The sequence below is a fragment of the Oculina patagonica genome, chromosome 9 (assembly GCF_052425735.1).
Source record: "Oculina patagonica isolate OP01 chromosome 9, crgOcupat, whole genome shotgun sequence".
Lineage (NCBI taxonomy): Eukaryota > Metazoa > Cnidaria > Anthozoa > Scleractinia > Oculinidae > Oculina > Oculina patagonica.
Genome location: NC_135766.1, coordinates 14,927,149 through 14,941,425, shown reverse-complemented (window position 1 = coordinate 14,941,425; position 14,277 = coordinate 14,927,149). Strand labels below are relative to the sequence as shown.

Sequence of the window (14,277 nt, the reverse complement as noted above, 5' to 3'; positions counted from 1 at the left end):
ATATTTTTTTTAAATATAATAATCAAAAATGGTCTTTAAGTATCCGGCCTATAAACGACAACTTTTTTTTAATATTTAAAAAATTTAACAAATGGTCAACAAAACAATATTGCAGAGGGTTTCACCTGCAAAAACATTCCTTTTTTTTTTTTTTTTTTTTTTTTTTTTTTTAATTAATACTTTATTGACATTCAAAATAATACAAACAGAGTATATAACAGTTTTAAATAACATCAATGTTAGCAAAAATAAACTTAAATACACATAGAACAAGGAAAAAAAAAGATACAACATAGGAAACGATTGAAAAGCGGTAATTTTAAATATATATTAATGTATCGGCTAAAAGGAAAAGGAAAAAAAAAAAAAAAACAGGGAAAAAAAAAAGAAAACGAGATTCAAGGATATCTAAACTTAAAAGTTAAAGGAAATTCTTCCACTGCTTATTAAATTCTTCGAGTTGTTTATTTTTTATGGCAATTTGCCTAATGGTATCAATCCTGATACCGAAGAAAGGGGGAAAGCTGTCAAAATTTATATTAGTTTCGTCTTGAAAGCAGCAGAATATAAAGTATTTAGCGACAAGTGTAGCGTAATTTAGGAGATCTTTGTACTTAGTGTTGTTGTGCCAACCGTATAGTATATTACGTTCATTGAGTTCGAAAGTCTGATTAGTTTTATCACACCACCAAACTTTGAAAGCATTCCAGAAAGCGGAGACTACATTACACAGGAAGAGCATATGCGGACGCGTTTCTGGCACAGCCTGGCAAGCGCGGCAGAGATCGGACTCAGACAACCTCGCGCGAAACAGGAATATTCTCGTTGGGAGGATGTTTTGTATAATTTTATACTGGAACATTTGTAATTTAACTTCTCGCGTTGTTAAGAAAGGCATCATATAGACATTTTTCAGGCTTTCTTTAGTAAAGCCATAACGTAAAATTTTAGTCTCAGCTGTAGGTGGTTGGAAGAAATGGTCTAGGATGGCTGCGTAAGCAGAGTGAGTAGTGATATTTTGGGTGGGGGGTTCAAGCATGTCAACTGGATTATGGTTGGGGGGATCTGTTAATTTAAGTTTGCGCCGCCAACTAGCGGGGATGGAATTTATTAGTCCAAAATATACGGTAAAGGGAACATGCATCAAAAGTTTTTGCTGAAGTTTGTCAATGGATAAAAAAGTAGAGTCAACATCAAGAAGGTCGTGCAGGCGTAAGATTCCGTTTTGAAACCAGTGTTTGAAGAAGATTGTTCTTTTGTCTATTATTATATTGCTATTGTTCCAAATTATTTCATTATGGATCTGTGTATTGTCATCAATAAGATCTGATCTGTAGTCTTGCCAGTACTTCAGTACCGAGCAATAAAAAGGAGGCAGGTTGTGTAACTGGAGTAACTTTAAGTCATACCGGCATTGTGATAAAAAGGAAATGCCACCTACTTGGCTCAGCAAAAATTCTGGTATGGCTTTCCAGCCAGCATCAGAGTTTTGTTGTATCCTTGGAATCCACGCGATTTTTAGGGCAGATTCCATTATACTAAAATCTATCATCTTAAGACCACCACTGCTTTTCTCACCAATAATTGTGGCTTTTTTTATTTTCGGAGGTTTACCTTCCCAAATGAAATTGAAAATCAGATTGTTGGTTTCATCAACAACACGGGGTGGTACGTACAGGTTGGAGGCGTTAAAGATCAGTTTTGACAGTGCTAAAGTTTTTACAATGTTAATCCTGCCGATTAATGTCAGTTTTCTGCATTTCCATACATTCAAAATTTTTTCCATGTTGCGTATCTTGTCGCCAAAGTTTAATTTGTCTGCTCTAGGTGAGTCATACGAGAAAAAAACACCAAGCGCGCAAATAGGTTCTTGTGGCCAGTTAAAATTGAAAGGGGTATCTTGTCTATCTTTCCAACAGCCCAACCACATAGCTTCGGTTTTTGACGTATTAACCTGTAAACCAGAAGTAGAAGCGAAATTCTTTAGCATATGTAGTAAATGTTCTATTGAATTGAGGTCGCTTACAAAAACGGTGGTATCGTCCGCATACATAGTGGATTTTATTTCTTTTTCTCCGATTGTGATACCTTTAATGCGATCATCACGTTTGATAGCTCTGGCAAATAGTTCAAGGCCAATAACAAAAAGTAAACCTGATAGTGGACAGCCCTGTCTCACACCTCGGTTTATTGGGAAAAAGTGTGAAGCGTGCCCGTTGTTTATAACGCAGCTGGAGATATCAGTGTGAAGAGTTTTAAACCATTGTAAAAAATTAGCGCCAAAATTAAAATGAATAAGGACCTTTTCTAAGTAATGCCACTCAATGGTGTCAAACGCCTTGCGAAAGTCAAGAAATAGGGCAATTCCTGGCAGATTTGTTTTGTCGGTGTAGAACATAAGGTCTTGTATAAGCCTGATGTTTTCGCCGATATAACGCCCTTTTACATAGCCTGTTTGGTCAGGATTTGCTAGCTTCGGTAGAACCTTTTCTAGGCGCTTGGCCAAAACTTTAGTGAGGATTTTGTAATCCACATTTAACAGAGAAATCGGTCTCAGATTTTCCAAAATTGTTTTATCCTTATTCTTTTTTGGGATAAGAGAGATAATTCCGCGTCTTTGGGATATTGATAAAGAGCCATTGTGGAAGGCATAGTTAAAGCTACTAACAATTGAGCTTTTCAGTTCCGACCAGAAGTATTTTAAAAATTCAGCAGGCAGTCCGTCTGTACCGGGAGTTTTATTTGCAGAGAAACCCTTGAGGGCAATAAGTGCTTCTGTTTCTGTGATAAGACCTTCGCATAAAGCTTTTTCATCTTCGTTTAAGGAGGGAGTATTATTTGGATTAAAAAATACATCGTTATCCTGTGAACACTGTGGCGGAGATACGTGCGATTTATAGAGGTTTTCATAGAACTTTTTTTGTTCCTCTAAGATGTCAAATTGACTAGTTGTGAAAGAGCCGTCGTTCAACTTCAATTTAGTGACTAATTTTCTTGAATAATTTCTCTTTTCAAGACCATAGAAATATTTATTGTTACGTTCACCTTGTTCATGCCATCTAGCACGGCTTCTAAGAATTGTTCCACGAGTTTTGTAGGCTATTATTTTGTCCAGACGCGCTTTGGTCGAGTTGAGTTCGTTAATGATTTGTTTATTGTTTCTGTTGTTTTCCGCTTTCGTGAACAGATCGTTCATTTTATCTTGGAGAAATTTCTCCTCATCTCGTCTTTTTCGTGCTTTGATTTTGGTGTATTTGACAGTGAAACCTCTAACTTCCATTTTAATAAGGTCCCAACGTAACCCTAGATCTTCTACGGATTCGTATTTGCTTTGGAATTGAGGGAGGTTTTTACGTAGCTGCGACACGTATTGATTATCTTCCAGTAGGGAAATATTGAATTTCCAAAAGCCGGGACCTTTTTTCTGTTTTGCTTCTTCAGAGATAAGGTTAAATTGTACGGCGGAGTGATCGGTATTGGGTGTATATACAATTTTACAATCTGAAACAAGGCTTTTTAGTTCGTTAGAAATCAAAAAGTAATCTAGCCGACATTGCACTTTAAAAGACTTGTCCCTCCACGTGAATTGGCAGGCATCCGGATTTATAGATCGCCATATATCGCCGAGATCATATAGCTCGCAGAGATTGTTAATTTCGTCGATGACTGGGCCTTTTCGTGTAACAGGGTTTCCTCCTTTTTTATCCCGTTGGGTAAGAGCGCAATTAAAGTCGCCACCAATAATTATATTATCATGCGGGTATTCTTGAAGTTGATTTTGAAGGCCTTTGAAAAAGTGTACCTGTTGATTAACGTCATTAGGCGAGTATACGTTCACTAAAGTGAGATGCGAATCATCGGTTGTTAGTTTTGCGATTATAAATCTCCCGTTACTGTCTTGTGTTATGTTATCAATTTTGCAGTCGAGCTTGGGGTTTAAAAGAATCATAACGCCTTTACTGTGGTTGGTTCCATGATTAAACAATACTTTTCCGCCCCATTCCGCTTCCCATATATTTGCTATTTCTTTTGAGCTATAAGTTTCCTGAAGGAATATAAAGTCTTTGTTCTGTTTATGCACCCATCTGAAAAGGGCACGCCGTTTTATTGATTTGTTAAGACCTCTTACGTTGACAGTGAGACCTTTTAAGTTGAAGGCGTTGATTAAGGAGAGGTGTGGCGATTAAGCCAGAGCAAGACGTGTGAATTTGACAGCTTTCTCCCTGTGGAATTCAATACTTTAGTGGTAAAATTTGGCGAAAAAGTTGTTTTGTTGAAGACATTGGAAGAATTTGCATACGTTCGAAAAAATTGAAAACAGGTTTTAAAATAAAGAAGATTATTTAGGAACAGCTTAGATATTAGGAATCTACAAATAACATTTGCGACATTTAGAACAACGAAGAAAAGCAAAATAAAACAGGCTCTTATGGCCTTAACGCAATTTACTAAATGTTTATGCGTCATAAACACGTCGGTAAAGTCATTTTTGTGCCTCGGAGCTCCTTGTACAAGGATATATTATGGCATTAGGTATTATGAATACAGATATTTTATCGACAAAGCTTTTTTTTTTTTTTACTCACGCACAATCAGCATTACTGAGTGGGCTCTTGTTGCTGTTGCAGTTCTTCATTATGATCAGTTGGTTCTTCTGTATGATCAGCCGGCTCTTCATCAGCGGTCGATTGGGTATCGAGCCACCGTTTAGGGATGTTGAAGTGCATATATTGCTTGCCGTTAACAATCAGCTTGTCTCCTATTACTGACGCCTTATTTCGGGGATTTAAGCTTCTGGCCTTCTTCATTGCTGGTATCAGGATCTTTCTTTTAATTTCTTGGACTCGCTTTGGCAAATCTTCTCCAATGCTTACATTTGAACCCTTTAGGTTTCGTCGCTTTTTCCAGACCTTGTCTCGATCGTTCCTACAGGTAAATCGCACAATAATCGGTCTTGGTCGACCACGACTTTGTTTGCCGAGACGGTGTACACCACAAAATTGAAACTGGTTGACTTCTGCACGGTCAAATTTTAGATCATTGGTTATCACATCTCGTATGATACTTGTGCAATCTTCTTCGCAGGATTCTGGAATTTTGTAAAAGATCATGTTCCATCGTCGGTTGTAAATTTCCTGCCTGATAAGCTCGTCATCTTGCTGGGCTTGCTCATGTTCGCACTCCGCAATTCGGTCTAAGGCTTCGGCTTGGTCTTGTTGCGTAAATTCGAGCGAATTTTGGAGTTCGTTGTTTTTTTTCGTTAACTGTTTTATGGTCACATTTGCTTTGGCAAGTTCTGCTTCTAAAGAAGTTATCCGCGCTTCCCGCTCAGCAGCACCTTGTTCGATGAGCGAGATTCTTTCAAGTAGATTTTCAAGTAGCTGTTCTTCGCTGTCCTCGGAGGTTGAGCTGCTAATTCGTAGGCGCTTCTTCTCAGTTTTGCTTTTGTCAGCAGACATTACAATGATTAGTTTTGCTCAAAATACCTTCTTCAAAATAAAGATTTTGGGGAGCTCCGAAACACGCGTGTGCTCAGCTCCGATGCATCACGTGTTCCATCGCAAAAAAAAAAAAAAAAAAAAAAAAACATTCCTGCACAAGCAATGGGCGTAAAAAAAATCGTGCAAGCTGAAAATTTTTCCCACCCCTCCCATCACTTTTCTAATTGTCCGTCCCTTAGCTAAGAATATCACATTTGTTATTTTATTTCATCCATTCTTTTTTACAGTGAGCTCAAAATATATTACTACGCTACTCATTTCTAAAATAATCTTCAACAGAATTTAATATTCGGTAAATACACTAAAAAATGCTTGAATAGCTATTGCGGCGCATACAACCCTTGTACTTTTCTCTGTTACTTTTGTTTAGAAAGTTTCAGGCTAAAATCATAAAAAAATGCAAGAACTTTCAGTCTTGGTTCATTCATAGCATCAAAACTGGACAATCTCATAAAACATATTGACCAAAAAAAATGTAGCCGTTCAACACCTGACCTAGATCTGCAGTAGGCGGAGGAGATTTCAAACGCGAAGACTCTTCATCAGTCATGACGTCATCAGCAGTCGTCCTCAAAATACAGAAACACAAACATCTTATGGTCCATGTTCAAAAGTCATATCCATTTTACGTGAAATAAACTAAATGTAATATCAAGACGACATACACAGGAAAGCAGAAAGTTCAAGAAACAGACGACCTTACTTAATTTGCATGGTTCTGACCTAATCGTGCAAAGGGGAATCCCCTGACCAAATGACATTTTAACAAATCAACAGCGTTTGCAGAAAACATTAATATTCTGATTTCGAGATCAACACCCTTCTATAAATATTTTATGATTATAGACCCCTTCATTATTGATCTCGGTACAACTTTGATTAACGAGCTCCTACTTTCGGAAGGTTTTTTTTCAGCCGATCATGGAAGCAATACATCTCTGAGAAATTGACTTTACGTGAAAGGATTTGGTTTTTTGCGTAAAAAATCCATAACGACTCGTAGAAGCGTGAAAATTGTACTCACCAAAAAATGTCTACTAGTGTTCAAGGTTTTAACAACGGTCGAGCAAAATTCTTCAAATCCGTTGCATCTGTAGACGACCGTGATGCGAATGATCTTTATGGAAGTGATCCCGGCAGTGATTCAAGCGACGAAGAGCGAGCGATGAACAGAAATGATAACGCTATTGTTTTGAACATTGACGCTCCTATCATGCAAATTGGCAGAGAAAATCTTTTGGATTTTAGTTCACTAGATGCTCTGCCCACTTCAGTCACTTCAGAAAAACCCAGCAAGATAAAAGGCGGTGATGAAGACAGACCCGTTTTAATGGAACACTGGAAACCCGAAGGAAGCTTGAGCGTTGGACGCAGTAGAAGCGGCTTCCCTGATTGTCACGACCACTTAGTACAACTGTTGGTCTGTAAGAATCAACACACAAGAGAAGCGCTTGACATCGCAGACAAGTACGAGATGACAGTGGCAGTAAGTTACGATAAAGCTGGTGAATCTAGTATCACAATGGCTGATTGTCAGTGTAAACGCATTAAAAGCGTAAGTAAAAGCGACATGATAGGAGTTTTTGGCTATCTGTTCCGCTTCCACCAACCAGACACCAAATACAAGATCAACTTTTCTTTGAACGCCATTTCGCCGAAAGCGAGAGGAAAAAAGAAAAGCGCAGATGGACAAAGTGCTGGTGAAACGATCAGCGAAATCTCGATCACACTAGAAACCGGGGCCAGAGCGTCATCGAAATCAGGCAATACCAGCAATACCCCGACAACTATTTCCCCGTCGTATGCATTGAACCCAGCTCCGCTTTCTAAAGAGAGCATGGCGCAGTACAGAAGATCGCTATGGGTGATACATAAGCTTCAGCCAAGCCTTCAAAACGCTCAGTGGAGCGATGTTTATAAGTACGCAAGTGATCTGTCTCGTGCTTTTCCCGATACGGACACTCAAATAGCCATTAAATTGCAGTTAAGTGTGGGAGCGTGTTACCAAAACGACGTGGAACGCGCTCTGCAGTTGATCGATGAGGCGTTCAGTATGATTCCTAAAGCCAAAAATCCGCACCTTCTCGCCGCTAGGGGTTACGGCTATCGTGCAGCTTACTCGAGGAAACAAGGAAACCTAGGGATAGCTGAGAACAGTGTACAGCTAGCGGAGCAAAATATGTCTGCATGTCAAACAAGCCTCGACACAAGCTTGATCGCTTATGAGAAAGCAAGCGTGTTGATCGATTTTATTGGACGTACTCCTCATCGAAGTATCATTCAAGTGAACGAAGCTCTACGCAATCTGGAAAAGTGCATCGACGTCTGCCAGCGCGAGGAAACAAAAAACAGCCATCTCTCTGCGATAAAACACCACTTTGTGTTCGTGTTGATAAAAATGATATGGCTTTTGCTGGATTGCAGCACCGAGACCGCCCGAAAACGGCATGTAAGCGAAGAGTTTATCGCAAAAGCAAAGGCTCACATAGACACAATGCAAAACAAGTGCTTGTCGGAAATGGCGAAAGGGGATATCATTCTGTTGTTCCTGGCAAGATCTGATCTGGAATACAGGCGAAATAATTACGCCGAGGCAGAGGAGTTTGCGAGTTTGGCGAAGGACATGGCTGTAGAGATCGGTTACAACGCCGAAATTTCTCACGCGCAGGAACGTCTCGATCACCTGCGCGAACACACGTGTCGTGACGAGATCTGCATTCAAACATCATTTAGCAGTGAGAGCGAAGGAGATGATGGCGACGTCAGTTACTCAACTGGATCGGAATCTGATTGGTTGCGTGAAACATTAAATTGATTTCGTCCCAGGTGTGATCGTTCACGTCCCCTGGCGGGGACTGGAGTTGGGTGCTGCAGAGCCATCGTTCACCGTTTATTTTAGGGGAGGGGAAAGGTCGATCGATCCGATTTGGACGCAGACGATTTTCAGAGAGCCCTGCCTCAGAATTTTGTCCATGTTTCCCCCTAACAAGACAGCAAAAGGATAAAAAACGCTCGAAAACAAACGTTTTTTTGTGCGCAGAACAATGGATCTGCACGAGTAATATCATGATCTTGGCACAATAGGCCGAACTTTGCGGTTTTAGAGAACGCGAACCACGCCGGCGGATTATCTATACTTCTATTTGAACGCGGCAAAGGGACTTCGAATTCTGATTGAAAAACTAACTGAGTCTGATAGGGATTCTTGAAATTCGTAGATAATTGTGTTTGAAGAAATCGACGCTGTTATAGTTAGAGATTGCGTTCCGAGTTTAACTTAAACCTGTGAAAAGCAAAAGAAAAAAAGCTAAAAAACAATTTGTTAGCTACAATCCCGGACAAAACTGCGGTTGAGACACTGCTAATTTTCACCAATTTTGGTACTACAGCACATCTCCCCTCTCCTATTTCAATGTTGTCAATGTTGTCGTTTTATGGAAACAAAGCCTGGTGAATTGCAAACCCCATAAAACAACATTGAGTAGTGGGAGATGGGGATGACATGTTCTTAACAAGCTTGCTAGGCAAGACATTCGCGAAAAAATCTTTGAAATGCGTTTTTCTCAACTGGTTTTGTCCGGAGTTGCAGTCTATGTAGGCCTTCGTTTTATGTTTTATGATTGCATGTTTACGAAGTCTACGAAGCTGATATATTTGCGCCAAACTGTGCGTTCACAGGAGCTCCTGGCGTTCCATTGTTTTGCCGGACCCTAAAACCTCAATACTATTTGTAGTGTCCTAGCTTAGACTTTTCAGCTTTAAATTTAAGCAGCATATTTTCGCCGTTGTAAACTAATATTTGCAGAGCTAGACACTGTGACTGTGTGGTAAATTTGCAAGTGAAGCAAATTAGTAATTATTACTTCCCTCTTTGGGAACGGTTACTTCGTAAGAGGTTTTTGTGTGGACTTACACGAAGTACCAGTCCGCTGTTGACTTGTGGGTCATATGTCTCCTGGAGTACCGATCATGTAAACAAACATGGCGTGGAAAACAGAGTTTGTATGGGAATTTCAGGAATTTATATGTCAAATAATAACTGTATGTCAAAAAAATTAATTCTGAGTAAACTTCAGACGTGAGATAAATTATTTTACAGATGCAGTTTGAGTATTGTGGCATGATGTAGAAAATGAAATCCAGGTCGATTTTTAAAGAACTCACACTTCCGCTTACGTAGACGTTCTTTTGGCTCATTACTATACCGTTTCTCTTCAAGTTTGGGAAGGAAAGAATCCGTGACGAAGAGCCAAAAGAACGTAGGATCGGAGGCTGGCGCGATATTATCTACCAATGACGTCAGGAAGGGAACGCCCAGTGGTTTGGTCCGAGATAGAAACATCTGGCTTAAGAAACACATACCGTAAAAACTCGTGTATAAGCCGCACTCGTAGATAAGCCGCACCCCCAAATTTAAAGCATGATTTTGAGAAAAAAAAATAAAACCTGGTAATAATTCGTTCCCAAAACCCCTCATCATTTTAAACGAAACTAAATAGACTAAATAGAAAATCAAAACAGCAAATTTAGGTAACGGGGATTCGAGCGGTTTTAATAATTATTTTTTTAACAATTTTACAATTTTATTTTTACTGTATATAATTTTGGTTTTGCCATCATTACGCAAGGGGAATCCCCTAGAAGATCTAATATTTACCAACAACATGTTGTAGAATAATTTATTCCGCTTTGCTATATCTCTGCCGCACGACTGAATATTTCACTTAACGAAAAACGAAAATCCAAGAGGCACATGTCTTGAGCGCGGACTTTTAAATAGCACAAATTTAAATTCACGAGCTTCTACTTTCGAACCCGTTTCTCAGCCGTCATAGAGGCTGGCGAAGCGATAAATTTACGAGAAATCTGTTTCGCATGGAAGGATTTAGTGTTTTTATAATTTCATAACGACTCGTGGAAAGAGTGAAAATTGCATTTATCAAGTTATGGCTGCTTGTTGTCAAGGTTTCGACGACGGTGGAGCAAAAATCTTCGAATCAGCCGAATCTTCAGACGACTGTGACGCGAACGATCTTCATGAAAGTGATTCAAGCGAGGAAGAGCGAGCGACGAACGGAAGTGGGAACGCTATTGTTTTGAACGTTGTTCTCGAAACGTTGTTGACGCTCGTATCATGCAAATTGGCAGACGAAATGTCCTGAATTTTAGTTCAATGGAGAATTCGCTCACTTCAGAGAATCCCAGCAAGATAAAAGGCGGCGATGACGATCGACCTGTTCTAAGGGAACACTGGAAACCCGAAGGATGCTTGAGCGTTGGACGGAGTAGAAGCGGCTTCCCTGATTGTCACGACCACTTAGTACAACTGTTGGTCTGTAAGAATCAAAATACAAGAGAAGCGCTTGACATCGCAGACAAGTACGACATAACAGTGGCAGTAAGCTACGATAAAGCTGGTGAATCTAGTCTTAAAATGCCTGATTATCAGTGTAAACGCATCAAAAGTGAAAGTAAAAGCGACACAAACGCCGGATGTATGATAGGAGTGGTCGGCTATCTGTTCCGCTTCCACGAACCTGACACCAAATACAAGATAGGCTTCTCTTTGAACGCCATTTCGCAGAGAAAAAGAAGAAAAGGCAAAAGCGCAAAGAAACAAACCTCTTGTGAAAAGATAAGCGAAATTTCAGTCACACTAGTAACCGGTACTAGAGCGTCGTTGAAATCAGGCAAGACTAGAAAACATGGGAAAGCGAGAATTGTTTCTCCGCTGTTCAAATTGAGTCCAGCTTCTCTTTCTGAAGAGAGCTTGGTGCTGTACAAAAGGTCATCAAGGGTGATGAATCAGCTTCAATCACGCCGTGACAATGCCAAATGGGAAGATTTTGATAAACACGCAAGCGATCTGTTATTCGAGTTTACCGACCCGGACACTCAAATAGCCATTAAACTGGAACAGAGTGTGGGAGCATGTTACCAAAACAAGTTGGAACGCTCTCTGCAGTTGATCGATGAATCGTTCAGTTTGATTCCTTTAGCTAAAAATTCACAGCTTTTAGCTGCCAGGGGTTATGGCTATCGAGCAGGAGTGATGAGAAGACAGAGGAACTTAGGCGAAGCCAGCGATTTGGTTCAACTTGCAGAGCAAAACAGTCACGCGTGTCACACAAACCTCGACGCGAGTTTCATTGTCTACGAGAGAGCGAGCGTGTTGCTCGATTTTATTGGACGCATGTCCCAGAGAAGCCCCAAACTCGTAGACGAAGCTCTAAGAAACCTTGAAAAGTGCATCGACGCATGTCTGCGGGTAGAGAGGGAAGACGGTGGCCTCGAGCTCTACGTGAAGAAACACCACTTTGCGCTTATCAAAATAGCAATGCTCTTGCTCGATTGCCGCACCGAGGCCGCGCGAGAACGCGTTGTGAGCGAGGAGTTTATCGCGAAAGGGCAAGAGTGTTTGAACACGCTGAAGACAAAATACTGGTCATAAATCGCCGAGGGTGTTAAAATCCAGTTCAACCTGGCTAGCTCAGATCTGGCATACCGAAAGGGTAACTATGCGGAAGCAGAAAAGTTAGCGACTCTAGCGAAGGAAATGGCAGTAGCGCTTGGTTTCAACACAGAAATTTCTCACGCGCAGGACTAGACCCATCCCTAATCATATTGACTGTGACTCCAAAAACCTCATCTACATGGTACACTGTCGACGTTGTAACAAACAATATATAGGAGAAACTAAAAGACGACTTAAACACCGCTTTAACGAACACCGACGACCAGTAGACAGACCCACCCCCACCTCTAGAAGCTTCTAGACCAACTGCGGTCTCAGACCATTTTCTTTCCGACGACCATTCGCCTAACGACATAGAACTTATTCCATTATAACTCATACATTCATCTCGTGACGCTATACGCAAAGCTAGGGAAGCGTATCTTATCGAGAGGGGTCAAACCTTAGAACTTAGGGCATAAACAGAAGAGAAGAAATTCGATACAGCATATTTGCTGGCTCGCCTTAGCGAGACAGCACACTATTCTGGTAGTCCTGTGTGTGTTGGGTATTCTGTGTTGTGTATGCGGTTCAGAGCCAAATTTTGGATGTCAGATTTAGCGCATGCGATCTTCGATTTTGTATATTTTTATCACGTGATACGATTCATGTCATACGATTGCGTGAATTACCGTTTGTCATAGGATTGCGTGAAGAAGCGTTTTAAAAAGTATACTGGGCCATGCATGGGAGATTTGTAAACTTCATCTGCTACTTGTGCTATTCAACCAATGTCAGAATAGTGTTGAAATGGAATATGCTGTTTAATACATTGTTATGTGAAATTTGCGCCGAATTTCAAGCAGCCCTTCGAAAGTACACTGCAGTATTATGTCATCGCATTGCGTGCGCGTAAATTGCCGTTTGTCATAGGATTGCGTGAAGTTACGGTTATTAAAATAAAACACTAAACAATTGTTTGATTTTTTTGGGAGATATGTAAACGTCATCTGCTGCATTAAACTATTCTACCTATGAAGAGCTTTGAAAACGGAATGTGCTGTTTAATTCTTATTTGTTGTTAGAACCATTGTTAACCAAAATTTGCGCCAAATTTCAAGCAGTCCTACGAAAGGGAACAGCATCTTGTTATTATAGGATTGCGTGAAGTAGCGTTTATTTAAAGTATACAGTAAGGAATTGTTTGATTTTTTGGGGAGATATCGTGTAAAGGTCATCTGCTACATTGTACTATTCAGTTTTCAATACCCTATTGAACACCACTATATTGTTAGGCGTGTTTTAAAGCGAAAGTTATAAGAATGTTCTCTCAAACTACTGAACAATGTTTTCAATTCATTTTCGACATAGAAAAAACCGCGACCAAAAATAGAAATAGCATAATAAACAGAAACACTCATTCAATGCCCCCGGGTAAAGCTACAATATTTCCTTTTGCGAACATGAAGAAATAAAAATTTTACAACAACAAAAGTTTCAAATATTAAGCCGTGAAATTTTCTGCTAAACTAAAATGAAATCCAGTACTTAATCATCAATTCATATAGCCAGCACTCACTTTCATTATGAAATTCCTAGTATGTTAGAGTATCACCGTTTGTTTTACCTTATCTTGTTAGCTCTTGTTATTATAATCTTATTTTGTTTTTCCGTTAGTTCTATTTCAACAGTTATTTTTGAATTGTAATCTTGTTATCTTTAGTCTTGGTTGTTTTTAAAAATTGTAACGATTTTTATTAAGTTGTTCATTCCCTGATGAAGTCAGGCCGTGCCGGACGAAATATTGGAAGGAAATATTCAAGTTCAATCACTCCACCGTACGGTCAGCCTTTCTGTTTTTTAATTTGTTCGTATTTATACAATTTGCTGATCAGATCCACCAGGATCCGGTTCTTTGTATTGTCCGTTGGCCCTTTCAGACTTTCTCAAGTTAAAAGTGTTCATGTATAAGAATAGCAGCTATTGTTTATTTCCTTGATCTTGAATAGCTGCTATTCTTATTCAAATCATTTCGCCGAGTTGATCCGGTCCGACTTTGTCCCTGCTTATGGAGAAAAGTTGTGGCTCGCAGGCAGGGTGGGGAGGGGTTTATCGTCTCCACCCCGCACAGGTAGCCAAACAGAGGGTTTGCTTTGTAGCAGAGGTGTTTTGTCGGCGCACTATTATCTGAACTCTTGTTGATGAGGAAAAGTCTCCTGTTATTAAGCAAGACGTTGCCGATTGGAAAACTAGACTGATAGCCAGATTATATTCTTCAATCGTTAATCGCACAAAAATCAAGAGAACTCCAAGTCAGCGAGG

General features: G+C 39.9%; 1 protein-coding gene and 1 pseudogene across 1 annotated transcript in view; both read left to right on the top strand.

The window, feature by feature from the left end:
- The first annotated feature begins 10,108 nt into the window (after positions 1–10,108).
- LOC144666813 (uncharacterized) overlaps positions 10,109–14,277 on the top strand; it is a 50,521-nt gene continuing 46,352 nt past the window's right edge. Inside the window, exon 1 of the mRNA XM_078528217.1 lies at positions 10,109–10,389. The gene's annotated coding sequence lies outside the window, so the exon portion shown is untranslated. The remainder of the gene's footprint in view (positions 10,390–14,277) is intronic.
- LOC144666819 (uncharacterized) lies at positions 10,382–12,932 on the top strand (annotated as a pseudogene).